The 25,821-nt window shown below is 50.9% G+C and overlaps 1 long non-coding RNA gene across 1 annotated transcript; it reads right to left on the reverse strand.

Annotated features, from left to right (window-relative positions):
• Positions 1-1,548: 1,548 nt before the first annotated feature.
• On the reverse strand, positions 1,549-19,429 carry LOC135575820 (uncharacterized). Its single transcript, XR_010467118.1, has 2 exons — positions 19,067-19,429; positions 1,549-4,286 (listed from the first exon to the last, which is right to left on the reverse strand). It is a non-coding gene; the product is annotated as an uncharacterized LOC135575820 (long non-coding RNA).
• Positions 19,430-25,821: the final 6,392 nt, after the last annotated feature.

The following is a 25,821-nucleotide window of genomic DNA, read 5'->3' on the forward strand; positions in this document are numbered from 1 at the left end:
TTCGGGCAATATGGTTGCAGGTGTGAGTTGAAGAATAAAGGCAGAAGGACACCATCCACTCATGCACACTTTGTGGGACTTTCCCAGGCTTGTCCTCAGATCCGTCAATTTGACCACCCCAAAGTAACTGCAGGTTCCAGGACCTTGAATCCTTTGGATGCTGTAGGACCTGGATCTGTGTTACCCACCTCTCCCAGGAGACTTACAGACTGCTGAAATGTCCATGCGCTGTAGAACTTTCTGCCTGGGTTACCTGGACTTTAGGTCATTGGGACAGGACCTGCCTCTTGTTCTTTGAGGTCAGATGAGCTCACATGTTGCTTTTCTGCCCAGGATCAACCAGGCACCCTTGAAACTAGGGTACACAGCAGGACTTTGGAGGACAGGTCAGAGGTATCACACAGGAATCCTGGGGTCCAAAAGTGGAGGGAGTCCCCAGGCAGAGTCTTGCCAGGACCAATGTCAGACACATCCAAACCACCCTTGCAAACCCAAATGGCTGCAGACAGTAGGTCCCCACTCCTCAGGGACGCACTACACACACAAACCAACAAAAGCATTAAAAGGCAAGACATTTCTCTAAGTGCTAGAGATTAAAACTGCTTTGTTTTTTTTCTCCAGCAGCATTTAACAGGCTGATGAAGTTTGCTTATGAAGTGAAATGCACATGATTTATTTGATCAGCTGGAGAGCCACATTCCCACACCAAGGACAGGCAGAGACGCTGCATTCTCCCCTCTTTTGGAGACTGCTCAGATAAAATAATGTATTGCACAGTCAGAAGTACTGTGCTGCACTTTCAGCTGCTTCAGCACTGGACATTAAATGCTTATTAGAGACCTCCTAACTTCCAAGCCATAAAGCTACATTTGTTCTTGTCTGTCTCTGCATGTGGAACAAGTCTCACAGTGTTCAAGCAGTTAAAACAGGTTTAGGGAAGAGGTCTCATGGCACCTGGGCTCACGTCTGGATCTAGCTTGAATAATCCTAGGTGAGGTTTCTTCCTCTCTTGTGCTTTGCTGGTGGATTTGGTTTAGCACGTCTCACCTGGTTTGCAGGGACAGTGGTTTAATTAACTGCTTTGCAAAAAGACTCTGTAAATGGGAAGTCTAGCTCTGCCTTTTGTGACACCTGGAGATCTCTTTATTTCTTCTCATCACCCAGACCAGGGCTTGACTGCCGAGGAAGCCAGCAAAGAACGCATTAAGGGATGGAAGATGAAATGCAGTGCATGAACTGTGAGATTTACAGCTCTTTGGGGACAGCACATGGAGCATCACCCATCCAGCAAGTGGGACACAAGCCAAACCTCACCTGATGTGAACCAGCAGCAAACCGACCCAAGCAGTGCCTGGGCACTCTCTGAGGCTCATCCTGCTCTGCTGAAAGGGGCTTGTACCCCAACTGCTGATCAGCCTCATGGCAGAGAACCCCCCTGATTTACACCAGGGCTTGAGGATGTGACCCGCTCACTTGCCAGAGCCTCCTCTGCTGGCCTTCTCCTAGTCCCTGCATACAAAACACTTTGCAAATGAAGTGTGAAGATAATATGCTTTATCATAGGCATTTATTACTGATGATTGTTGTATAAATCTCCCTCCATTCACATACATATACATAAGGTGTATATAAATATGCAGTATCCGGCAGTACCCAGAGCCTTTTTGACGATGTCAATGTAGCCCCCATAAAGATAGCGGGAAATGATTCATAATATTTATATGACAGACATGATATGAACTGTAATAGCCTGTTGGGATCGAGAATATCCATAGGTCTCTGTCAGCCGCAAATGTGATTTAAATATTATATATGTGGCAACTGTAGCATTAGTAATATGATAGCTGTTATTGATAGTGGTCATAAAATGCAGTAGTTTTGCACTGAAGAATGTGAAAAATAATCTAGTGGTTTTCCTAATGGTCTTTCCAGCAATGCACTGAAAGGAAGTGTACTTTCAATACCTCCTTTTTTCAACGCCTCCTCCTCTGCTTCCCCCCTCCCCAAATTACCATCACATTCTATCAGACTACTGCCAGGGCCATATTTTGCTCTGCCGATGTCAGGTGGTGGCATCTCACCCCCCTGGGGCTGTCTGGGAGCTGGGGGGTCCTTGCAGAGCCCCAGGGCTGTCAGTGATGCTGCTGGGAGGATACATGTGATGGGAAGGTTGTGCTGCTGGTGATTCCTCCGGCTCAGAGGAGAAGCTGGTGCCCCACTGGGTGTGAAGGTGGGATGTTTATCCAGGAGCTGGGCAATGGCAAAAGGTCCTCAGCCATCATAAAGCAGCACAGCCCTATAGAAACAATACAGCTACACTGATTTATGCTCGCTGGGATTCCCAAGGAGGGCTCTGGCACTCAGAAGTGGGAGGTGGGGAACCTGAATCCTCTTTCCTGCACTGGTCTTCTGTGCCCAACGCCTGTCCCAGCCAGGGTCTCTTGGAGGGCTGCAGCATCGCTCCCTTCCCTGCACCGATTCGCAGCAGGAGATAAACACATCTTTGACCTTCTATGTGCACCAGCAAGGGCCTACCTGAACAAGAGCTCAGAAAAGCCAGGAGAGCTGTGGGTGACGCTACTGACCCTAAGTTATTTGCTATTCGGCCATCACACACCTCCACAAAAGGCCAGTGGCTTTGCACTGCAGCAAAAGGCTCCTTAGGGCACAGCAGAGGGGTTGGTGTGAGCTGAGAGATGACAAAACCAGCCCCATGTCTGAGCAAAGACCACATCCTTCCATTCCCACCAAAGATGCAAAGGTCCCCTTCCCACCTGGCTGCCAGCCTGCAGTCATCTCCCCCATCTCTGTCCCAACATTTTCTAAGAGCAAATGAGAGGGGAAAACAATCCACATTAAAACAGTGGCTGCCACAGTCATTAATTACAACAACCCCAGTTTTCCTCCATTAGTAGAACCAAGGAAGGATGAGACTTGCCTGGGTGAAGAGCTCTCAGACATGGTCAGTCCTGGTTTCACCCAGAAAGGTCTGCAGGGGGTTCAGGAGCACAGATCCCACCCAACATTGATGGTTTCAATCCAGCATCACTAACTCACGGCCAGGGGAGCTGCTTTTAAAGGCAGCTGCCTAATTGGGATCAGGTGTTGCATAGAGAGCTCAGGAGTTGATTCAGAATATGCTGCACCTGCTTGTGTCAAGGGACGGGAGCAGCCTCAGAGGCAGGTATCAAGATGGTGGTTAAATCCTTTCACATCACAGAGAATAAATCAAGGAAATTATATATACTCCAAACAAACCAGACCACAGGGCAAAGTGTTGATCAGATCCTTTGTGCATAGCCTTAAAAAATAAATTAATTAGAGTTATATTAGTGGGTCTTTGCAAAGGAACCCACCTGTGCTCTCATCTCCAGCTCTGTTAAGGGCCCTCCTTGCTCAAAATGCTGCTGAAGGGGCAGAGCCATGCTGCAGGCTGTCCTGTCACACCACTGTCTTAAGGGATTTCATTCCCCAGGATTACATTTTAATATTTGAAAGCAAACAGGACACACATATTTCAATTTAATCCAAAGCACCAGATTCTCAATGGACAGAACTGGGCCTGGGGATGAGAGAAGCAGTTTCTGCATAAATGGGTGAAAGAACCTGGAGTAAGGAGGGGGTGCAGACTAATTTTCCCCAAAAAAGTAGAGGGTAATGGGGTCTGTAAGTCACCCTCTCCATCAATGCTGGAGCAGTAGCTGCCTGTCCTGGCCTCCCCTCCTAGCTGATCTCCTCCTGTACATTTGTAACTTTGACAATACAGTACGTTTTATAAGAGAAAGCAAATATGTATTTAAAAATAAGGGTCTAGGTGTAATTTAACGACAGTTTTCTACACCATTTGCATCGCAAGCGATCTGACCTTCTTCTTCCTCGCCCTGGCACTGCTCCAGGGAAAACCACGGGCCTGTTTCTGCCGTCGTTTACATGAACATAAATCAGGAATTCACTCAGTTTAAATAAGTGGAACTGCACCAGTGTAAAACCAGTGTGAGATCAGAGTTACAGTGCTATAAAAGCAGTGTGAGGTTAGAATCAGCCTCAGTACATTACGGAGATGGTTTGAGGAAAGCCTGGGGAAATCAGGAATATTGAAATTGGAGAAAGGAAAAAAAATGGCATGTGATTTCCTGATGATTTGGAAAATCAAATCCTCAAGGGCAGCGCTCATATTCCTTCCTCGCACTGAGATGCCTGTACTGGTGAGAGCTTCTCCCGGAGTGGTGTTTCTGTATTATTTCTCTTCTGGGTGAAGCAGCTATGAGATGCTCTGTATGAAGATGCTGTACAAAAATAAATGGAATCAAATTAGGAAAGCAACTGAAGTCATTTCTTCTCTGTCCTCACATTAATCCATTTAGGTTGATTCTTTGGGTACTCTAAAGGGAATTTTCATCACTATCTTGTCAGCATCCACAGTCCCTTCCTTTCCTCTCAAACGAGACTTGGCACCTCCGAATTCCACATCTTTTTATTATTCCCTCCCCTCTGCCTGGCCCTGCATGGAGACTTCAAGGAGGTTTTTACAGGGCAATTGGCTTCCCTGGCAGGTTGGATTAAGCTGCAATTTGCTCCCAATTGCAACGAGCAACAGCGTTCTAATGAGATTTTTGGGGGGCGATGTGAATTAAGGGAAGGAAAAACAAATACCGTCTTCTAGATGGAATAATGATGCGTAAGGCCTGAAATGAGAAGCATATCAGCGGCAATTTGAGTTGTTAACAGAACCTGTGCATCGCTATGCGGTGGCAAGCACGCTCAGAAGCAATTCTGGCGTCACAGACCCGGTGGAGGCTGGGACAGCATCCCCATCCAGCAAGGATTCCTACTGCCCTAAAATTGTACATTGTGTTTCCGAGAGGATGAATTCCAGAAGGTCCCAGGGCCCGGACTGTAAGTAGGTCAGGCTGGATGTTCATCGCCACGGTCTCATACAGCCTCGCGGTCTCTGTGCCCTGCGGTGAGGATGCAGAGCAAGCAGTAAATAGCACAGGGTCGGGGGATAAAGGCTCCATCCCCCTGCCAGGCTCAGCAAACGGGACCTGACGTGGAAATGGCTGCAGAGATGTGATGCAGAGACACCCCAAAGCTCCTGCCTGTGATGTCCCAGGTACTGGTGAGGCACATTTTTGGGCATGCTCTGGTCCATCGCTGCTTCTGCTCCTGCCGAGTCTCAAGGTACACTCATGTGTTCCCATAAGCAAGCAGAGGAGCTGCCTTTGCAAAGACTCCCCTGCGTTATCCTGGGAAAACCACCCTCGCTGCCATGAGGCGTAAGTAATTCACCCTGTGCTGATGGCGATGAGCAATGTTCATCTCAGCTCGGGGCCAGCACTGCAGCACCAGCCGCACTTCACATCAGCCAAAGGGAGAGGCTGGGGGCACTGCTGGGTTCTCCCTCTTCGGTGTTGATAAAAAAACAAGAATTCCTCATGAAAAGGTGGGAAGACCCAGAAACACACTCAAACTTGAATAGTTCCTGAGGCAGGAGGTGCTGTCCTGCCTGGCTCAGCACAAGGGATTGAACTTGGTTCTCTCCCATCCTGACCCCTTCTCCTCCTTCTCAGGAGCCCAGGAGGGTTTCTCTGCTAAAGCTTCCACTTCAGCTAACTGGAATTTCCTGGCAGAAAAGAAACTCCACCAGAAAATTCCCACTTGGCTCTGTTGCACAGGCAAAAGGTGCAGACGCGGGGGGGTTGCGGTTGCACAGCCCACGCAATGACCAGGGATGCTGCAAGTGGGTCCAGCCCCACTGCCACAACTTGCTCCCATCCTGTCTGTACAGCACCAGTGCTGTAACGCTCCCTGAAGATGCTGGATTTTGCTTTGGAAGAGCGATGCCCAGGCCCTTCGCAGCACTCGTGCCTCCCTCTCCCAGCACCAGGGTTTCCAGGATGCGGCCAGGGTTTCAGATCCCCAGCTGCTGACACTGCACGTTTCGACAAGAGAGACACATTGCACGGATTTCCAGTGTAAATCGTGAGACAATCCAACATAAACATTTCGAAAGAGGTGGCAGAAGGGGAGATGAAGAGAAGCATTGGGGGGTGGCCAGATCCTGCTGCCATTTACGCGATGGGAAATGGGACGTCACTTCCCAGCCTGAAGTGACCTTGACTGATTCCCCCAGATTTACTCGGCTTTTACTGCGACACCATTGAGAGCAGGATCCGACCCCTGAGGTCCTGCATAGCGAGCAAGGTTGGAATTTCAAGAGAGTGTTTTCCCGAAATGTTTTGAAATCTTCTGGTTTGCTCCCCCAGCCCCCTGTGCTGACCCCAGCTCCCAGGGGACCCACAGGGGTTTGTACCCCTCCCAGCACAGCTCTGCTCCCCAAACATGATAAATCCAAGCTCAGGCTCAGCCTCAGAGCGTTTGGCACTGAAATGTCACAGCCACGGGCTGATGGGCAGTGCAGGTAACATCTTCCTTTGGCTCCTTGGTTTTGATGCAGTTTTGGATCCCACTGTTGTGTGCACCACAGAAACACAGTTTCTGGTCAACTCTAGGAAATATTATCATCCTAAAGAAATTATAAAAATAAAACCCCAGAGATAACACCATACATACATGTCTTCTATTCAGAGGACCCAATTCAGCCACCACTGAGGGAGACCTGCTCAAGGGAGGGGTGGTTGGCCTGTCTTGCTTCTGCTGCTAACGTTTTGCAGTTGGGATAGAGAACATGGGAAGGCAATAACCAGCATAGTCTAATTTCGCTTGACTGCTTTTTCTCAAGGATCAATAGTTCCAGGGTTTTTTTGCCAGATGAACCCTGATTAAGTGTATCTTGGCTTTAAACGGATGACTCAAGGTTGAGGACTGGCCCGTGCTCAGCGTCTCATCAGGCAATGAATCTGAAGCTGGGTTAAATGTGGTTCTAGGCTTTGTATAGCTCCCAAGTGGTTTGGGTTTAAAAACTTGGTTTTAGCATTCACAAGATGTGATCATTCCCTAATGCTGCCTAAAAACCTTTGCTGCCCGGAAAGCAAGACCCAGCAGGGTACTAGTCCCACGGTACCAGTCCCAGGGGTGACAGTCCCATGGGTGACAGTGCCAGGGTGCCACACGTGCCCTTCTCCAGGCAGGGATCCCTCCTCCAGTGCTGCCAGATACGACGCCTTTGACCGGAGGCAAATGTGGTCCTGCTGCATCGAGCTGCTGGCCACGTTGTGCTCCCAAATAATACCTGGCTCTGCACCTACTGCTTGATTTTATCCGGTATTTTGCTGCCATTTGACGTGGCCAAGCCAGGGTAATCAGAGATGATGAGTTTGCTGCAGCAGCAACACGCAAAATAAAACATTATTACAAATAATAATAGTGTTTGTGAGTTGCAGTACGTAAGAGCTCAGCATTGGGATTGTTGGTTCATTACAGAGCTTTCTCCTGTTAAATCTTTTCTGATATTAAAGCTGGCTCGATTGGGTCCTGATCCCTGGTTGAAACATCAATATTACTAATAAATAGAAATAGCAAGTGAGGTAAAGGGCCAGACCAGCATGAACTGTTTTATGAATTAATGTAGTGAAAACTGGCCATTTTCCTACAGCCTTTATATACTACAGGCACACATATGAACTTCATACGCATTTATTGGACATCGCTGCACTGAAATAAAGCTGGAGCGATGCTGTAACCTAATTACTGACTTGCTACGGTGTGCCAGGGAAAAAGAAGTAGGGAAGGCCCGTTGTATACACCCCTGTGGCTTTCAGAAACGCTCGCTATTTCTTTCACCGGGTGGATGAAATCACCTCTTCCAGCCAGACTTTTCCTCAGCGGGGATCCCCTCCCGGCCCCAGAGCCAAGAACGGAGCTGCAAGGTATTTCTGTGGGAGCTGGAGCTCCTCGTTTGCAGGGATTTTAGCCAGAACTCGCAGTTCCTCGTGTGATACCCAGTGTTAGAGCAGGGACACATTTGATCGGGAGCTGGGACACGGGGGGATGATGGCAATCCGACCCCTCTCATCCTGCATATTCCTCGTGCACATGAGTGCATGTGGCTATATATATCTATATCTGTATCTATATATACACAGACATACATATGTGGAGAGAGACATGATGTGCATTTCTCTGTTCATCTGTCATTCTGCCCTGTGATTTTTGCATCCTGGGTGATTATTATCAGGAGGTGTGAAGTAGACGTGACTGTGCTTTGCTGTGCGATATGATCCTATAGTCACAGTAATGTTATAGCCAGGCACAGCGGGTCGGATCCGGCTCCGGGAACACCGACTGGCCACACTCACTGCCAGCAATGCCACGCCGGCTTTACACCACCATAACAGCAAGCCGGGTCCGGCCCTTCCTCTCAGACAGAGACACTGCGTTGTGTCCATAATTTATAAGCTATTCAAAATTTATCGCTGAGAACAAACTCTGACTACAGAAGGGTTTTAAATCCTTGTTAAGTATTAAAGTGGAAATAACTGTGCTAAGGCAGTGCTGGCGGGCTGCGGGGATGGGGCAGCATCCTCAGGCTGAGCCTGTCCCTGAACTGATAAGGCTCGAATTATTTTTTTACCCCCTATTTTTCCCCGCTTTGTCCCTTTTGTTCCCTCTCCTTCGCTGCCATTTCTCCAGCCACAGGAGCCCCCAGGTCAGGGGTAGGTCGGGGGCTGGTTGTATCCCCCCTGCTGCCCCCAGCCCCCTCCCTGGGGGGGACCCTTGGCTTTGCCGTGGGGGGCCCAGCCAGCTCCAGCGATGGGCTGACAGAGCCATACAAACCGCTTGTCACCCCGCCGGTGACGAATCGGCCTCAGCTGACAAGAAAGGATGGAGACGCTTCCCAAGCTGATGCGGGGGGCGAGAACGGGACCGGATCGGAGCCCCGGGGGGATGCGGGAGAGGTGCCGGTGGTGGCACTAGGGGGGACAAGGTGGGACTCAGGTGGCCAAGCCAGGGTAGCCCTAAGCCAGGGCTGGTGTTCAGGGTCTGGGCTGTGGCAAATTTAATAAGTCTTATGACGGCCTCCTCGCAGAGCTTGGCTTAATGGGATGCCAGAGACGACAGGGTTGCCTTGATCTGCTCATTCCCTGGGCCTGGGGAACCATCCATCTTGCTCTAACCCTATTTTAAAAAAATATAAAAGGAAAGAAAAGGAGGGGGTGGGGAAGAAAGAAAAATGATAAATCTGTTCAGGGCTTTTGTTTGCCTGTGATTCCTATAAAGGACAAAAAAAATGAAATAAAAGCCAGGCCCATTTTTACCCCACTTGGTGTTGCCATGGGATAGAAAGCCCCCCGTTCTCAAGAGTGCAGTGCCTTTGGGGAGGGAAAAGAAAAAACGACCTCATTAACGTTATGAGTTGCATCTGTTCCCTGGGTCTGGGTCACTTCCAGCCCGCCAGCTCTCGCATCGCCTGCCTCCCCACCCCCGCACATTCCCATTGCTAATTTATTTGGATATCCATGCCCTCAGAAATCAAAGGGGAGATCCGCGCTCCCCACTTGGGCTCCAAGACAATGACCGCGGTGATGAGAACATCCCGGCTCCAAGAGCATCCCAGCTCCAAGATCATCCCAGCTCTGAGAGCATCCCGTCTCCAAGAGAATCTTGGCTCTGAGAGCATCCTGGCTCTCAGCTGGACACAGGAGGCGGAGGGCAGCGGTCAGACCAGGGTCTCGGAGCAGGATGCCTGCACATCCTGCTGCATAACAGAAATAATGATCCTGGTTCACCACGGCAAGAGGCAGGAGAGTGAATTCCCACTTGGACAGTGCTGTGGGCAGGAGGGGTTTGGAGCAGTATTGCAGGATATTGGTCCTCCATGCCTTCTTCTGCTGGGGCCTCTGGTCTGCTGGGCCCGAGCTCTTAAGAAACCAGCTGAACAAACCTCCCTTCTCTGCTCCTGCTCGGCTCCCCGGCTCTTCCCATGCTCAGGGAATGCATATGATCAGGACCCAGTTCTGTCTACCACATCCAGGAGGGTGAGGAGGAGTAAAAAAAAGATCTGTAATGTAACACACTGTCATAAAGACATGTTTGTACAGCAGAGCAGAGGTTCTCCAGGACTTTGCAGAACGAGGGAATTTGCTTGATATTTCCAATCGCATGCGATAAGGAATGTGCCTTTATCGGAGCTGCAAGGTAAAACACAGCAGACAGCGGAGGGCTGGGAGCCATAAAGCAGAGAGCTTTACTGTGAGAGACAACAGCCAAAACCAGAGCGGGAAGAAGGGGATTTTCTTACCCAGCTGTGGCTGCTATCTACCCGGCTCTCATTTCCAGGCTATTTTTACACGAAGTGCCGGGTGAAGGCTGGTCACTGTGTGCACTGAGCCCCCAGCACTGCCTGCGTGGTTTCGCACATGACACTGCTAAAATGCACCCGGTTCTCCGGAGATCCAGCTCAGAGAACATAGGGCAGCGGCAGCCCTGGTCATCCAGGGCCATGTCTGCAGCAGGGATAAATCCAAAGTGAGTTTTGGTGTGTGCGGGGAGTGACACAGGGCTGCAGTGAGGGAGGAAGGAGGAAAAGTGGTGATTTCAGCTGCTGTAAAAAGGTTTGGAGCCCAGTGTGCTGATGATATAAGTGAGCCAGGCACTAAAATACACCTGTCCTGGTGCGGGAGGCTCCAAGGTGGTGCATGTCCTGAATGGGATGAGTAGCAGAGCTGTGCCACACCAAGCCATGATGAGCTGCACTGTGCCATCTGTCCCACGCCATGCTGTGTCACCCCAGCTGGGGACACACTGACGAGTCCCGGGCCAGTGGCACTGCTCAGCATGGATTCACAACCTGGCAGAGACACCCAGGCGATGCTCGTGGTGCTGGTCAAACCCTGGCATCATCAGAAGGACACATGGCAGTTGTGCCTGCAAGCCAAGGAGAGGAGCATGCACAAAAGCCTGGTCTGCACACTCCAGGGATCATTGGGTAACACCACAGTTTGCAGGTATCGGTTTGCTGGATTATGTGTAAAAGGTTTCACAGTCTTTATTATAAACACTATAAATAGGTTTGTGGTTCTTCTTTGAATTTAAGAACAAAAGGCTGTTTCATTATCATTAAACTTGCGTTTGAGTTGCTCTGTGACCGGGTGTCTGGCTTTTTATTGCAAGCCAGGGCTTTCAAAAGCTCCTTAAATGTTAATGTCACCTTTAAAACAACAGTGACACGGCCTTTGATCAGCAGAGCTGGTCACTTTTGCAGCTGAAGTAAGAACCAGTGACTGACTGATCTTGGGATTTTAATATTTCCCCCTTCCCCCTGCCCACCCCTGGCACCAGGAGAGAAGCTGGGCTTTGATCAGACCTGACTTTTTACCCGTCTCAAGGACTTGCTGCTTAAAGATGTTCAGCGCTGGGTTTTTCATGGCTCAATGCAATGGAAGAGCGCAGGGCATGGCCAGCACAGGTGGCTGGTCCTGCAGGTCACCCAGCCACACTGTCCCTGCCAGGCTTTGGGGACAGGAGAGGGGTCCTTCCCTGTCCCTGCTGCCATGGACCTGTGGGACTCCCCAGGAGATGTGATTTGGGGCCACCCACAGCACCCACTTGTCTTCGCTGCCAGCGCATCCCTGCAATTTAAAAGCCGGGGGTGGAATAGGCTTATCTCAAAGCCTTTCCTTTCTCATCACACCAGCATTGCCCTGCGACAAAAAATCACAGCGAGACCACACACCCATCGCTCATTGTCCCTCATCGGTCCGCTGTCCCTGTCCCCATCCCCTCCCCGCTCAGATGTGTTTGCTGCTGCTGAGCTTGCCAGGATGGGGACAGGGTCACCCACATCCCTCGGCGAGCAGGCGAGAGCGTAACGCCGGAGGAAAGCACATTTCAGGTTCAATTAATGCCATCCACGGCAGAGGCGGCTGCGCTGGTGCTGGTCTGGGTACAAGGATATGTTTGCAGAGATAAGTGTGAGTGTAACCTGATGACACAAGTTGCCTGCTTCCAAATGTCAGGCAAAGTTCACGCAACCCATGTGAAACGAGTTAAAATTTAACCGAAATCTGCAAAGTGTTGGGTTGTAATTGAATCCATGATGTGGACAGGAAGCATGTTCAGACACATCCCAAATTTGCCTGAACCATAGTATTCTTTTTGAAAAAAAAGGCTGATTTAAAGGAAGCTGCTGCTGCTAAATATGTGTGCACCCCCTCCTTTCCCTTCTGCAAGGAGAAAGCTCCGTCTGAAAACTTCTGAGTCATTCTGCATCGGTTTTGATGTGTCAAAATTGGTTTAAAAAATCACAGCTGAAGCAGCAGCAAGGAGAGCTCAGCTCAGGCACACGCAGATGAATGCAAAGTGCTGCAGAGCTGAACCGCATCAAGCTCCACATCGAGAGCAAGAGTCGTTTAAGCTGTACCCGCGCATTAAGAAGGAAAAAGGCTTTTTGGCTTCTTGAGCTGTGATGTGGCTTTGTGTTGTTTTTCTCTTTGCTGGCTGCTAATTCTCCCTTTGTCCTGGCATGGTGGGGTGCAAACTCCTTCAAGCTTTAGAAATGGAAAGTTGTTTTGTTGGGTGTTTTGTGCTCCATTTCTATAGCTCCAGCAGCGAGTTCAGCCCCGAATCCCTCCCTACATGGTCCTTGGGCCGAGCGGGCAGCAGTGGCCAGATGTGAACAGTTCACCCCATCGCAGCCTCCCGCAGGGTGGGAGACCTTCTAAACGCCTGTGACAGCAAAACAGACACCCCGGTGACCTTTTTTTTATCCTCCCTTTCCACTTCTCCATTCCCACACTCTCCGAACTGAATTCTTCTTGGGTCCTGAGTCCCAATGCTGAGCACCGGCTGCTGAAACAGCCGTGGTACGGTAAGGAGGAGGAGGCTGGAGAAATGAGCTCTGTGCTCTTGCTCATTTAGGAGGCTTTTGTCTCTGTCTTTTCCATTTAGGGAGTTTATTACACTAAGTGATTGATGGAATGGATTTAAAAAAAAATGGGTGCAAATCTTAGTTTAGACAAACTAAAGACAACCAAGACAGCCCCCTTGCCCGGGCTGTGTCAGCATCAGCATCCCCATGGGTGGGTCTGGGACTTGGCTCTGCTTTATCCCCTGCTCCTTAACAGCAGATTAAAACCTCAGTGGTTCCTTGTGATACTAATGATCCATGCTTCTCTCTGTCCCCCCGGGGTGGCTACAGAGCCTGGCTTTCCGCTGGACACAGCCTGGAGGAAAAATGCAAGGGATGGCTGAGACCCTTGTGAGCTTTTACTCTGCAAGGGCTTTTCATAAGGGAGCTAAAAACAAATTTAGCACTTAATACTCTGAAGAGTAAACACTTAAATGCCCTATCATCTGCCCAAGTGCTTTGTTTATTATTCCGAGAAGCCAAACTGAAGCGGTTTTCCATGGAGATGTAGTACCTCCTTCAGATTAGCTCGCTTAATTAGCTCCTGGTTGCACAGCACTCTGCTCAGGAAGAGATGCTGATGAGGGAGAGTCCAGTGATTGCTTCCAGAGGGCAAGACTTGGCTCCAGCTGCCTCCAGGTGCCCAAATGGACAAGGCAGCATTTTTTAGAGGTAAAGCTGGACATCTCAAGCTCTGGTTCAAGGCTGGTGATCTGCTGGTGGGGACAGGGACAAACCCAACTCTGGGAGCAGAGAGGAGCCACCACCTACTCCCAGCTGTGCAAAGCCCTATCCCAACTACCATCCCACTTATACCAGCTCCAAATCCCAGCAGGTACAAACCTGAGCTCCAGTAAGGGCTGACATCTATTTGTCCATGGGCTTTAAAGAAAACTGGGAGGGAAGGAGCCAGTTTAGATACTAAATACTGGTAAATGCCACTCTTGAATGGTGGCTGCCACGAGCACTACTCTCTGAAGCATAAAAACTCCAGTCTCCCATTTAAAAGCTGTTAAAGCTGTTACATCCCATAATGGACATCCTCAGGTGAAGAAGACAAACAACGGAAAACGCTGAAACGCAACCGCAACACCAGACACAATAACAGACACGGCACAAGAAGGATATGACACAGGGAGACAAACAGGAGCAAAATTTATGTCACTGGAGATTACAAGGGCATCATATATCAGTGATGGAGACGGGCTCTGAACGCCAGCGCAAGGGCTGGCCTAACCTTTCAGGGAAAAATCTCAGAGCAGCTATAACGGCCAAGAAAAAAAGCAGAGCTGTGTCCTGCTGTTCTTGCAGAGAGCCGGGGAGTTTGGTAGCAAAGAGAGGGAGATGCCAAAAATCACACAGAGGCCACGTGCCTGGTGCCTAATACAATAACAAAAGGTGTTGCTCGCTGGCTATTAGTGATACAAAACTAAAAAGTATTCACGTGAGGAGCTAGCAGACACCTTTGTGGTGATGTGAAGGCTGTTTGGGTTTGCAACTCCTGCTTAAAATGGCATTGCTGAGGGCATCAATGGTTAATCCTGCAGTTTGAGCTGATCAGGCTGGTCTTTGCCCCTCCTCAGCCCCTTCCCATCACACGCTGACCCCCCACCACCCCCCAAAACAACTCTTGTATTCCAGAGCTCTGGCTGAAGGTTTTGTGAAGGGGAAACCAAAGGTCAAGCACAGCCCAAAAACCAAAGTGCCACAGCATGGAGGGGAATCACGTCCTACCTGATGCAAAAGGGTATGAGCGACTGAGAATGAGCCCGTGTTGTGGAGTCCCCATTGCGAATGGCTTTAATAACATCATGTGCTCCAGCTGAACCAGTCTGCGGAGGAAGGTTTTACCGACAGCTTATGGGATTTGGCTGTTCCTATATCAACTTTCTCATGTTTATCCAAAAACCTGTAAATAGCCATAAAAACTCGGGAACAGGAGAAGGGTGTTGCCCTTGAGTTGGATTTTGTGTAATGTGAGTACTTTGGACTTTGTTTAACACTAAGATGAATTGTGGGCTGCTCATCTTCCAGCACAGAACCTTATTTTCTTGTTTTAAATGACTATTTGCAAACATGCAATACCTACCATGCTGCAGCACGCTCCCCGCTCAGCACCTTGCAATTGCTCTTGCAAGAATCAAACATCATTAAGAGAGACTGGATACGGCTATTACCATTTTATATTCTGGCAAAGAGAGAAGTCATGAGCAATTTTAGCCCATCGTCACAAAATAAGCCTATGGCCGTGTTGGAACGTGAACTTGGGAATATCTGTCTAGCTTCCCACCATTTCTGGTGTTGGATTTAAGCATCAAACTAAAGAAGGGCGACTGCTACAGAAAAAGAGACATCGTGAAGGACTTGGCTGCTCAGCCTTAGTCACTTGCAACTCCCAGCTCTCATTATTTCACTCCCAGTCAGTACAGCAGCAGTCATACTTCAGAGTAAAAACTGTCCTACTTTCCAATAACTAAATGCAATACGTGCTTTAGATTCCTATTGCCGTGTACGCACGTTTCCAGTCGAATGGGCCCCCCTTGGTTGGATGGTTTCCCTCTGTTCTTGGGTTACATGAGCCAAAATCGGTGTTGATCTGTCTGGTCCCAGAGCAGTAAATTGCCCTGCTGCCTCAGCTGGCAGCAACACAGGGGCAAGATTACTTCATTGCTGGATGAACTCATCACAGGAGCATTTCAGCCGTTTGTTAAGCGCTCCCCTTCACGGAGCGTGTCTGTCACAGGCTCCGTGGGGATCGGACACCCTCAGCCTCCACGTCACAAATAAAAAATGCCTTTTCTCTTCCAGCCACACAAAGCAGTGGCTCTGCCTTCTCGCCTTGAGGCCGGCGGCAGTGGCAAAATCCCCTTCCCCTCCTTCCCTCTCGTACGCAGAGATATTGCATTCATTCATCTCGGGGGCCGCAGCGTGCTTGCAGGCTGACAATACATTATGGTGATGTAGGTCTTCATTTCGCGCTGTCAGGGACTATAACAACTGTATCTATTACCCAGGAGGCCAAATGGGGCAGTTTCCCCCCAGCTCGTCCACCTGCACCCAGGCTAACCCGACCAGGGGGTGCCCCCTGCCTTGTCCCCCTTGTCCCCTGCCTGCAAGGTGCTGGGAGGAGGGGGCAGCGGCTGGTGCTCCGGGATGGAGGGACGAGGGAGCCGGGAGATCAATGGCCCCGAGCGCTGCAAACACAATGAGGTAATTCCACCCAGCAGAGTCTCATCAATCCCCCAGCTCCAGTGCAGTGTCCCCACGGCTTGGCCACAGCTAGTGGTTTGCCTGGGCAGTAGCCCAGGTGTGTGGCTGTCATGGAGATAAAAGAGGCTTAATTAAGACCCAATAAGCTAAGTGATTTGTTATCTCGGTGCAATATATTTCTCCAGCCTATCGACCCCAGAAATGCGCAAATGTCCAAGAGCCACTGACAAGGCTCCATCCCTCCCTGGTGGTACCCGCCGCTACATTCCCACCGGTCCCACGTCAGCCCCGGCACCTGCCACTGGGTGTAGGCAGAGGACAGGGACCAGCCCCGATATCTCCCCACTGTTTGGTGCACGCACAAAACCATTAGGATTTGCTTTTCCCAAGGCAAGAACCTGCGGAAATCTGGTGATGCTCAACTTTCCCTAAAGCCTGGAACCAGCCCAGAGGCTTGACATGCTGGGGTACCCCTCCCAGTACATGGTAGCTTTGCAGGCAGGTCTGGAGGGTGACAGCAAGGGAAAAACCAGCTTCCATAAGGCAGCACGAGCTCAGCTGGTGAATGGGAAGCCCCAAGGCCGTGACATATCCCTGTCCCGAGCAGGGCTGATGTCCATCGGGCAGCCAGCCGGGTGCTGCACACCGAGCACACATGCCCACGACCTTTGCGCTGCCAACTGGCCAGCACCGCGCTTCCCCGGAGCTGCTGAGCTGCTCCCTCCCGAGCTAAAGTCAAACCATTTATTCTGCAAAACTTGAAGGCAGGGGTGAAGGGGAGAGGGAGGGGAACCCGATTCATTTAACATTCGAAATGTTAAACCGCTCAAGAAGTTCTTTGATCTTTTGAGGTTTTGCTGCAAAGGGAACACCCTTTCCCTATTGGTTTACTGAGTCACGCTTATTACTTCAATGCAGAAATATCCTTTATGTCAAGTGTAGAAATATCCAGCTCTGAGCTTCAGAAGCCTTTTCCTTTATTCTTTTTTTGCTGTCTGTCTTTTCTTTTTTTCTTGGAAGAGCATGCTTCATGCTCTCCCGGAGCCGCCTGCACTCTCCCTTGCAGCAGCCCGTCAGAAAAGCTGGGTGCTGTGCATGGGCGCCTCGCAGGGAGCACCCTGCCCAGAACCATCCCCCTCTGCAGCCTCCCTAAATTTCTTGCAGCCCGTCAGCCTGGGAAACCAGACAGAAAGCAGAAGGGAGATGGTAGAACAGCCAGCCTGGCATCGCAGCTGCATTTCACTTGCACAACCTCAGGATGCTCCTTATTGCAAGGATGTGTGTCTCTGCTGGGACACACAACCTGCTCCAAAAGCAAGGACCGAGGGGTGGTCATACAAACAGACACACGCCTGCCGAGCCCCAGCACTCCCACCTTTTCTGCCCACATTGCTGGCATCTTTTGAGCTGTGGTTGGGGTTCAAAGTGGCCACAGGTGCGGAGGAAAGCCCTCGGGCACAGCCGTGGCTGGCACGCGATGCCATCGGCGCCCACGCGCCCGCCGCCCGGACCTCCCGCAGGAGGGTCTGGAGCCAGGCTGCGGCGGCTCCTTCCCACCTGCCCCGCGACTTGGCCTAGAGCTACGTCTGCGAATGTGCTTGTTTAAACAGTATTGATGGCAGGCAAGTTGGAGCTTGAGCAGCGGCGCTGGGGCTGTGAGGAGGCAGCCTGTGCCCCAGGAGTGCTTGATTTCATGGGGAAAGAGGCAGAGTTCTCTGAACACTGGTTCAGCCACAGGGAGCGGGGTCCAGCACCTGCCTGCCTTGGTTTGACTTCCAAGGAGGATGTCAGACCCAAACGGGGAGGGAGTCAGGTCATATCGGTGCCGTGGGTCATGGCAGCTAATGTAAAGCACATTTAAAACCACACCACAGCTTAACAGACCTGATTTTCCTTCATCTTGAAGGAAAGCCCCCACGAACCTGGGATCTCAGGGTTGCCTCAGCCATCACCACTGAGGACCACCAAGCAAGTCCCCTGGCTGGCTCTCAGTTTTACGTCCCCAAATCAGGAATTGCATCAGGAATGACAACTTTGGAAAGCTAGAGCAACAAGAGACCCTGTTTGGTAGAGGGACAAGGCTCATGCTGTGTGGCAGCTCTCTTGGGGACGTGTCTGCTCTGTGCCCATCCAACGCCCCCCATCCTCTGCAGTGTGTACCAATGCAACAGGCATGCACTAACAATATCCCCTGTGCTACCTGGGCTCTCGGCTGATTTTGCTGGCGGCATCGTTTCCACTGATTCTGCCCCAGTACCCGCTGCTCCAGGTGGACCGCAATATGTCCCTATCCATGCTACGAGACTCTGACCCTGCCACTCATCCCTTCCAAAGCATCTGGGCAGGGAGATCTGTGCTGGGCTTTGGGGCTCCCAGTTAACACCTTTCCCAATGCTCCCACTCACATCCCAGCATGGAAGCGGGTGCATGCTTTCCTTTTTCCTCCTTTTTTTCCCCTGTGAAGGAGGTCACACCCTACGATTACATAACCTGCCGCCAGCTCTCGGCAAAGCAAACAAACTTGACATTCACATAACCTGCCGTGCTCTCTCCGGCTGGGATTATTAAGTCATTAGCGTCTGTTAGCAAATTTTCCCGAATACCTTTTTGCTTCTTCCCAGGGGCACCTTGATGGTTAATGATCCCAAACTACCGGCTGGGCTTAGATTCACCCACTCCAGCCCAGAAACCTGCTCCAGTGATTCTCAGGGTGTGGGAGCACTGCGGAGGGGGGGTCAGGAGTTACCCTTAAGAAAATCCCCCATAAAGATGCACATCTGGAATGGCAGAGATTCCCCAGGGAAGGGGAGGGTGGGTGAATGCAGCCCAGAGAGGGGAAGGGAATGGGTGTTCACCCCAGGGAGGGAAGCGATGTCCCATCCTCCCTCCGTAACACACACCCGCTTTTCTCCTTCGCTGAGCTGGCAGCCCAGGGCAATATTTCTAATAGGCAAGTGTATTGCCTAACTGGAGACAGAATAAAAAATAATCATAAAAAAAACCAGTCAGGCAGGCCAGTTAAGTAGAGAGGAGATAGGTTTCACCCACCTGCAGCTGACTTGCTCTCTCGTTCTCAGGCTGAACAGCATGTACATCAGCAGCTCGATGATCCGTGGGTTGGTAACAGGACAGCAGACTGGCCGTGCCCTTGCCCGGCCCCAGAGACTCTTCACATTAGCAACACCCATTCAAAATCCACGGGCGGCTTTTCATCAGGGGTCCCCCCCTTGCAGGTTTTTGTTTGTTGTAGAAGTAAGGGCTGAAGGGAGGGGGACAACTGCAGCTGAATCACAGGCCAGTGAGAAACCCCACACAGACTTCTTATATTTTAGCCACATAACCTTTAAAACAATCTTATACAGAACCAGAATCATAGAATATCTTGAGCTGGAGGGACTCATAAGGATCATCAAGTCCAGCTCCCATGTACATTTAAGAGGATTTGGGATCAATTCAGTAATTACAACACCCTCACCATTTTTATGAATATTTGTAAAACCAGCAATAATAATAAACAGATTGCTACCAAACAGTGGCTCTGTACACACTTTCTGTTCAGAAGTGCAGTACGACACTGCAGTCCCCACGACCCTGCAGCCTCCAAAGCTGCAAATCTACCCCGAACCATGTTTCTTTTTACTGCCCTGGAGAACCGCATGTGCAGGGAGGGAGTCACCTGGGTACATCTGACACAAGGTACAGACTGCACAGTATTTAAATCTGTTCATTCCTGGAGCCACATGTGAAACATCGAGCCAGCTGCTCTCCTGGCTCTGCAGGGCTGGACCACCGGGCAGGACCTGGTGGGTGCTGCGGCCACACCAGCCCCATCTTCCACCGCACAGAGCCCCAGGCATCGCCCAGACCTCCGCTCCCCAGCCACTAGCAGCATTTTTAGAACACTCTTTGCCACAACACTGTTGTCCCCAAGGCTACATTACATGCGAGATTGATGCTCATAGTTGCTGGCATCAAGGTTGCAGAGGAGGATGAGGGACACAGGCAGCATTGGGATGGGGCTGCAGGAAGGCAGTGGCAGCTCTAATCTTATCCATGGAATACTCCCTGATTTCCCAAGGCAAGTGCAAGCACCTCGATGATTTTGGCAGGCGTCGGACCTGCCTTCCCTTAAAAACACCTCCCTTGATGCGATGCCCTGCAGGACTGGAGCCCGGGCGGGGGCCGGTGGCCACGGGGGCAGACAGGAATTCCTTTGCTCTGGGAGCTGCACCAGCTCCCTCAGGATGGGCTGAGAGATATGGAAAGCAGGACTGATACGGGCTCTGATCTTCCCATCCAGCCTGTGGCTACTCAGATCCACAGACGGGCCCCTAGTGGTCCCTGCCATCCCAGGTGTCATGGCAGAAAGCTGGGTTTGCAGGTTAGACCTGAGCCTGCCCAGGCTGGGTCTACTCACAGCTCCTGAGATGCAGGATGGAGTCCTGTGTCACAGCCCCTGGCAGGGACCAGCGGTTCCCCTGTGTGACCGTCCCCTCCGCCTGTCCCAGCATCTGGGCAGAGACCAAAGAACCAGCAAGTTGCAAATGCTCCACACCTCCTCACCAAAATTGCTCATGGAAGGAGATTTGCCACATGAGCCTGTTTACTTCCAAAATAAATCTCCCTTTAAGGCAGGTAAATCTCAGACAGAATCTGTAAGATACCCTAATGTGGCATTAAGCTGAAGTTAAGGTTATATCCCTCCAGGGATGCCAGATGGGATTTGCTTTCCTTGAAGACAGGACACGTATTTCAACTTTAATGGGTTGATGGAGCCCCTTTTATCTTGTAAATATGAATGAGGAAGGGGGAGCTGTTAAATAAATGGAGGGGGTTTACCTGAACCTTTTTCCCTGTCATTGGCTTGGACTGTGGTAAAGACCTTTGTTTTCTCAGTGGAAAACTCGCTCAATCATTCAGAAAGGGAACTAAATGCCTTTTGAGAACATAACCTTTATTTTCCAGATAAATGGTTCACTCAGAGCAATTTGCATGTGGGAAGCTAGTATATAGCACAGTAGAAAAAAATATATTTAAAAGCCAATAGCAATGTAGGTCATGATACAAACATCTACTGCTGAGATGACTTCTCTGGGGTTGGAAAGTTAGGGAGCTCAAGGCAATTTAAAAGGATGGGGAGGTTTTCTGCAGCAACTCTGCTTAGAGCTGAGCAGGTAGCTGGATGAGTGAACTAATCCTTACCGGTCCAGACAAAAGGGGATGAACACTGGGAAGGTACAGTCAACCAGCTGATCAACTCTGCAGATGGTTCCCCCCATCCAAAGCCCACTCTGCAGCCTTTCTCCCAAAGGCTGGTTTTGTAAACTCATCCCAGCCTCTCAGTCTTTTTCTCTCCCAGTCTCTTTCCAGCGTTGATATCACCAGAAAGTGTCACCATCCCTGGCAGCTGTCACACGGACCCTGATGGCACAGAGCCACCTCTGCTCAAGGAAGGGATCCTGCACAGATGCAATTCCCACAGCAAAGCCAACCAAAGGAGCTGCTGCAGCCCCATCAACAGGGAGGGACAAACCACCCAGTGACTCATTTTCCTCCTAAGAGGTTTCCCTAAACCAGTGCACCCCAAAACTTCCCAGAGTGGTTCCTCATCCTGCTGCAAAAGTGTTTGCCTGCTTAGAACAGACAAAATTGTCTAATACAGATCAGAAATAGCCTCCAGACTTCTAGGGGTCCCCAGAGCACAGGCTGGGAAGCACAACCATCCCCTCTGAAGTGAGAAAAGGCCCTGCCGGGCATCACCCCCCAACCACAGCACAGAGGAGGCAGAGCCGCAGCCCTGGGAAAGGCGCTGGAAGCCGCCGGGAGCAGCTGCAGCAGCGACTGGTGCCAACTCCAGCTGCTTGTTAATTACGGTAACATGTTGTCTCATGTACGCACCTCCGCGAAGACGCTGGATTAGCTTGATAAGTATTTAACACTTGGCACAGGGGGGAAATTTCCACTTAGCATCCAGCAGCGCCGAGCAGCAGGGGGGAAAGGTGGCACAGGGAGGGCATTTGGAGAGGGCACAGGCAGGGCAGGAGGCAGCACAGTCCCAAGGATGGTTTGGGATTCAGCCTCGTACGGTCTCTGTTAGCGCTGCTGGGGATGGGATGATGCAGGAGCCTTTGCCACCATACGGGGAGCTTACAGCCCAGGGCTGCCCCCAGTACAAAGCCCAGGCACTGCTCTGGGTTTAATCCTGTACTCACTCGTGCCTTTCTTTGGCGAGCTTTTCTTGTTCGCTTGGCGTGACCGGCCCGCTGTGCAGCACCTATTGTGCTGGAGCAGAGGAACTGTGCAAACATGCTTTCAGGTCCAGTGTGCTGCTCACAAGACATCTTCATCCCCAGAGCTGCCTTCCAGCATGGGGCTCATGGGAGAAGGGAAAAGATGCATCCCCACAGACAGCAAGGTGTCCTCAGAGCTGAGGGAAACAGAAAGAGTGGGGACCAAGCTGGCCTAGGCAGCTGTGCAGAAAAAAATGGTTATTATTGCAACAGTCACCTTTTGCAAGCAAATTTCCCTCCAGCATGGCCAAGGAATGTGGGTAACCAGACCCTCTCTGTCCTTGGGGCCTCACCCCCACATACAACGTACAAGTTGGGATAAGGAAGCTGGTTCCAATCCATCTTGTGCTCCACAAGCTTTACACAACTTAGCAGCACTACATCCCCTTTTCAATACTAGGTTAGATTAGCATTTTCCCTATGTTTGAACGCAGATAAATCTTTTGTCTGCATTGAAATCAGTAATTATGAGTCAGTGTTAGCACAGAGCGGGTGAGTCAGGCGCAAAAACATTTTTGCCTCATACCCTCAAGGTCTAAGATGCATCGCTCACCTGAGCCTCCTGTGTGTGGTCTTCATTCAGGGTTTTCATAAACATCATTAGCAACCCACCAGTGAGTTCTGCAGCAGCCCACAGCCAAAGCTGACACCTCCTCTTCAGTTGCCCAGGGTGGGAAAGCACCCTCAGCACCTGGGAAATGCAGAGGTGGCCTCTGCTCGCTCCACGCTGGGGGATGCAGCGGCAGGGATGCTGAGGAGGGGGTTCTCTGTGTGATCCAAGGTTACTGAGCAGGGTCAGCTCACCCATGGGCTGGCTGAGCATCACATACCAAATCTGAACATCCCCCCCAAATCTCTGTGCAGCCTGACCCCCGCTTTGGGCTGTCCATCCCAGTGCTCCCCCACAGAACAGCCCTGGGCTTGCATTCACTTGCCATTCAGTTCTGGTGGGATGCGGGTTATAAGAGCGGATGGTTTATTGACGGATGGGGCTGATCATAGTTGGAGGTAAGTCTACCCACTCCCTTTGATCCCCTCGTTCATCTCCTTACCCCACCTCCTCTCCTTACACCTCCATGGAATTTAACCCCATCCTTTCCTCTGACACAGCATCTCCTCCTCCTGTAAGCCAGGCTTGTGCTAGGGAAGATGTTTAAACCCTCAGAGATTATATGGGCTGTAGGTTAATTTATTCACACAGCAGCAACCCAAGACAGACCCTGTTCCTGAGTTGAGTTTTAAAAATACATGGGCAGACCAGTGCGTGGGTAGCAAAGGCAAGACGGCTCCTTGTGCATCTCCTGCCCAAATCCTGTGTCTGCCACATCCAGGCTGAGACACTCACCATGGCTCTTCTGCTCCTGGCTGCCTAGGGCCACGGAAAATGTCAAGGTATCATTCCTTTAGGGGCTTTATATTAATGAAGCTGAAACTGGCCCATGGCTCCAGAAGTTATCAGCAGGAAGAAAATGGTCTGAGACATCCATACACCTGATGTGACCACCTAAACCTCATTTAATTTGAAGGTGCCACCAAATAGTAACACCACCCTGCCAAGTGCCACGAACCAGGACTGTGCGTGTACAGGACATGCCCATGCTCCTGGTTCGAGCCATATCAGAGATAAAAAACCCATTGGCGTGACCTAGGAAGGAGCTGTCAGCCTCCAGCTCCGCACTGAGGAGATTAGCCCAGCGAGTGTGTGTTTGCTTTCTTTGCCTTAAAGCCCAACAAAACAGACTTTGTTTACTGCTTGTCCTGTAAACCGCTTAGGCAGCGGGAGATGAGCTGAAAGCTTAGACAAGCTGCAGAGTTACAGCCAGATGTGGTTTCGAATGGCCGAGTTAGGCACCTCTGAAATCTGAGGTTTATTAATGAAGGTGCCTGCTGAACCATAATGGGCGGTTGTAATTACCTCGGCCGCAGCATCCCTGGCTCCTGGCGGAGGGCAGCCAGGTGTTGCTGCCCTGGCCCGGCTGCGAGCACCCAGTAGAGCGGACATGGCATCTTGTGGAGGTGAGTAAATAGGTTACAGTTGTTCCCCACGATGACAGGTCTATGGCTCCGCTGGATGGCTGGGGAGAGATAACAAACCAACAAGGGTCACCAGTGATAAGAGATGAAAAAGCTCTAGAAGTGAGGAATAACTACTTGTGAAGGGCGATGTTTACCTTCCAATGACAAGCTCTTAGAGCCATCCAGCACCAAGGGTGCTCCATCAAGGGACCAGCCATGGCCAGGCGGCACAGAGCTGCATGCCTGTGGGGCGAGCACTGGGCAGGAGGCAGCCCAGGTAGTACCTTCCCAGTTCAGACCAGTGCAAGGAGCAGAGAAGAGGGGTGTCTTCCTCCCAGAGCCCCCCACAAGGCATCTCCAGAGGCTGATCCCAACACCCACCCCATCAGCCCCCCCCAGATGAGCTCCAGCATGTTTGGGGAGCGATGCTGGTCTGTGCTCAGGCAAGAGCCCACAGCAAAGGGAGTGGAAAAGCCACCACAGCTGAGGACCAGAGACGAGTCTACAGCAGGTCACCAGACTGGTGGTGATGAGGAAGACCAAGGAAGATGAAGCACAGCATTCAGGAGGGGCTCACAGAGCAGGTGACCCTCCCCAGCAGGAGCAGGGCTGTGTTCTCCTCCCCTCTTCCCCAAAGCACAGCCCTGAAGGATTGGAAGTGAACGCCTCGCCAAGAAAACGCTCACTGGGAGCTTTTCACACCTGGTTTTGTCTCTTGAAGTTTCACACCAATGAATAAGTGTGACCTCAGGAGGAGAGTGCATCAGCTATATTTCCCAAATATCAGCAAATTGTGTGAGAGAAAGAGATATGCTAAGGGGGCAGACTGCTCAAACCATTACCATCCTTCTTAGTACCACTTAGCTGAACCGTTAAAAAGATCCAGGGCTCCCAAAGACAATTAAGCTCAAGGGAAGCCATAAATCTCAATAAACATCAGGCCAAGTTTTCTTCACTGCTTGAAACAACAGATATAATTTCATTGGTTACTGAGCTCATGCTCCCAAAGGGATTTCAAGATAAAAAGCCACTTATTCAAAACACCAAACCCAGGCTTCTCCTTGTCTCTCAGGCTACCGAGGGGTCAAATTTCCCAGCATGGGAACACGTGCCCCGCGGTCTGCAGAGGTGGGGCTTGACTGGAGGAAACCTTTTGCAGATTTATGATGTCCGCAGCACCGTGCTGTGACCACCCGCCAAGGTCAGGCGGGTGGCACCTGTGTGGGGAAGTGGCCCTTCCCAATGGGAGGGACCTGCCTGGCAGGAGGGGACCCGCTGATGGACACCCCTCCATCCTCAGCTGTAGCGGTGGGTGAGAGGGAAGGTTTGGCAGGACATGGACCTCTGTTCTGTGTGTATGTGCCCAAGGGGCCAAGGTTCTGCACGGTCAAGACTGGAGGGAGCATGTCCTGTATCTCAGAGCTGGGTGCCACCCTTGCCTTGTTATCTCCAACATACTTAAATATGCACCACAGAGGACATCAGGAGAAACTGGCA

The sequence above is a fragment of the Columba livia genome, chromosome 19 (genome assembly GCF_036013475.1).
Source record: "Columba livia isolate bColLiv1 breed racing homer chromosome 19, bColLiv1.pat.W.v2, whole genome shotgun sequence".
In the NCBI taxonomy this organism is placed as follows: domain Eukaryota; kingdom Metazoa; phylum Chordata; class Aves; order Columbiformes; family Columbidae; genus Columba; species Columba livia.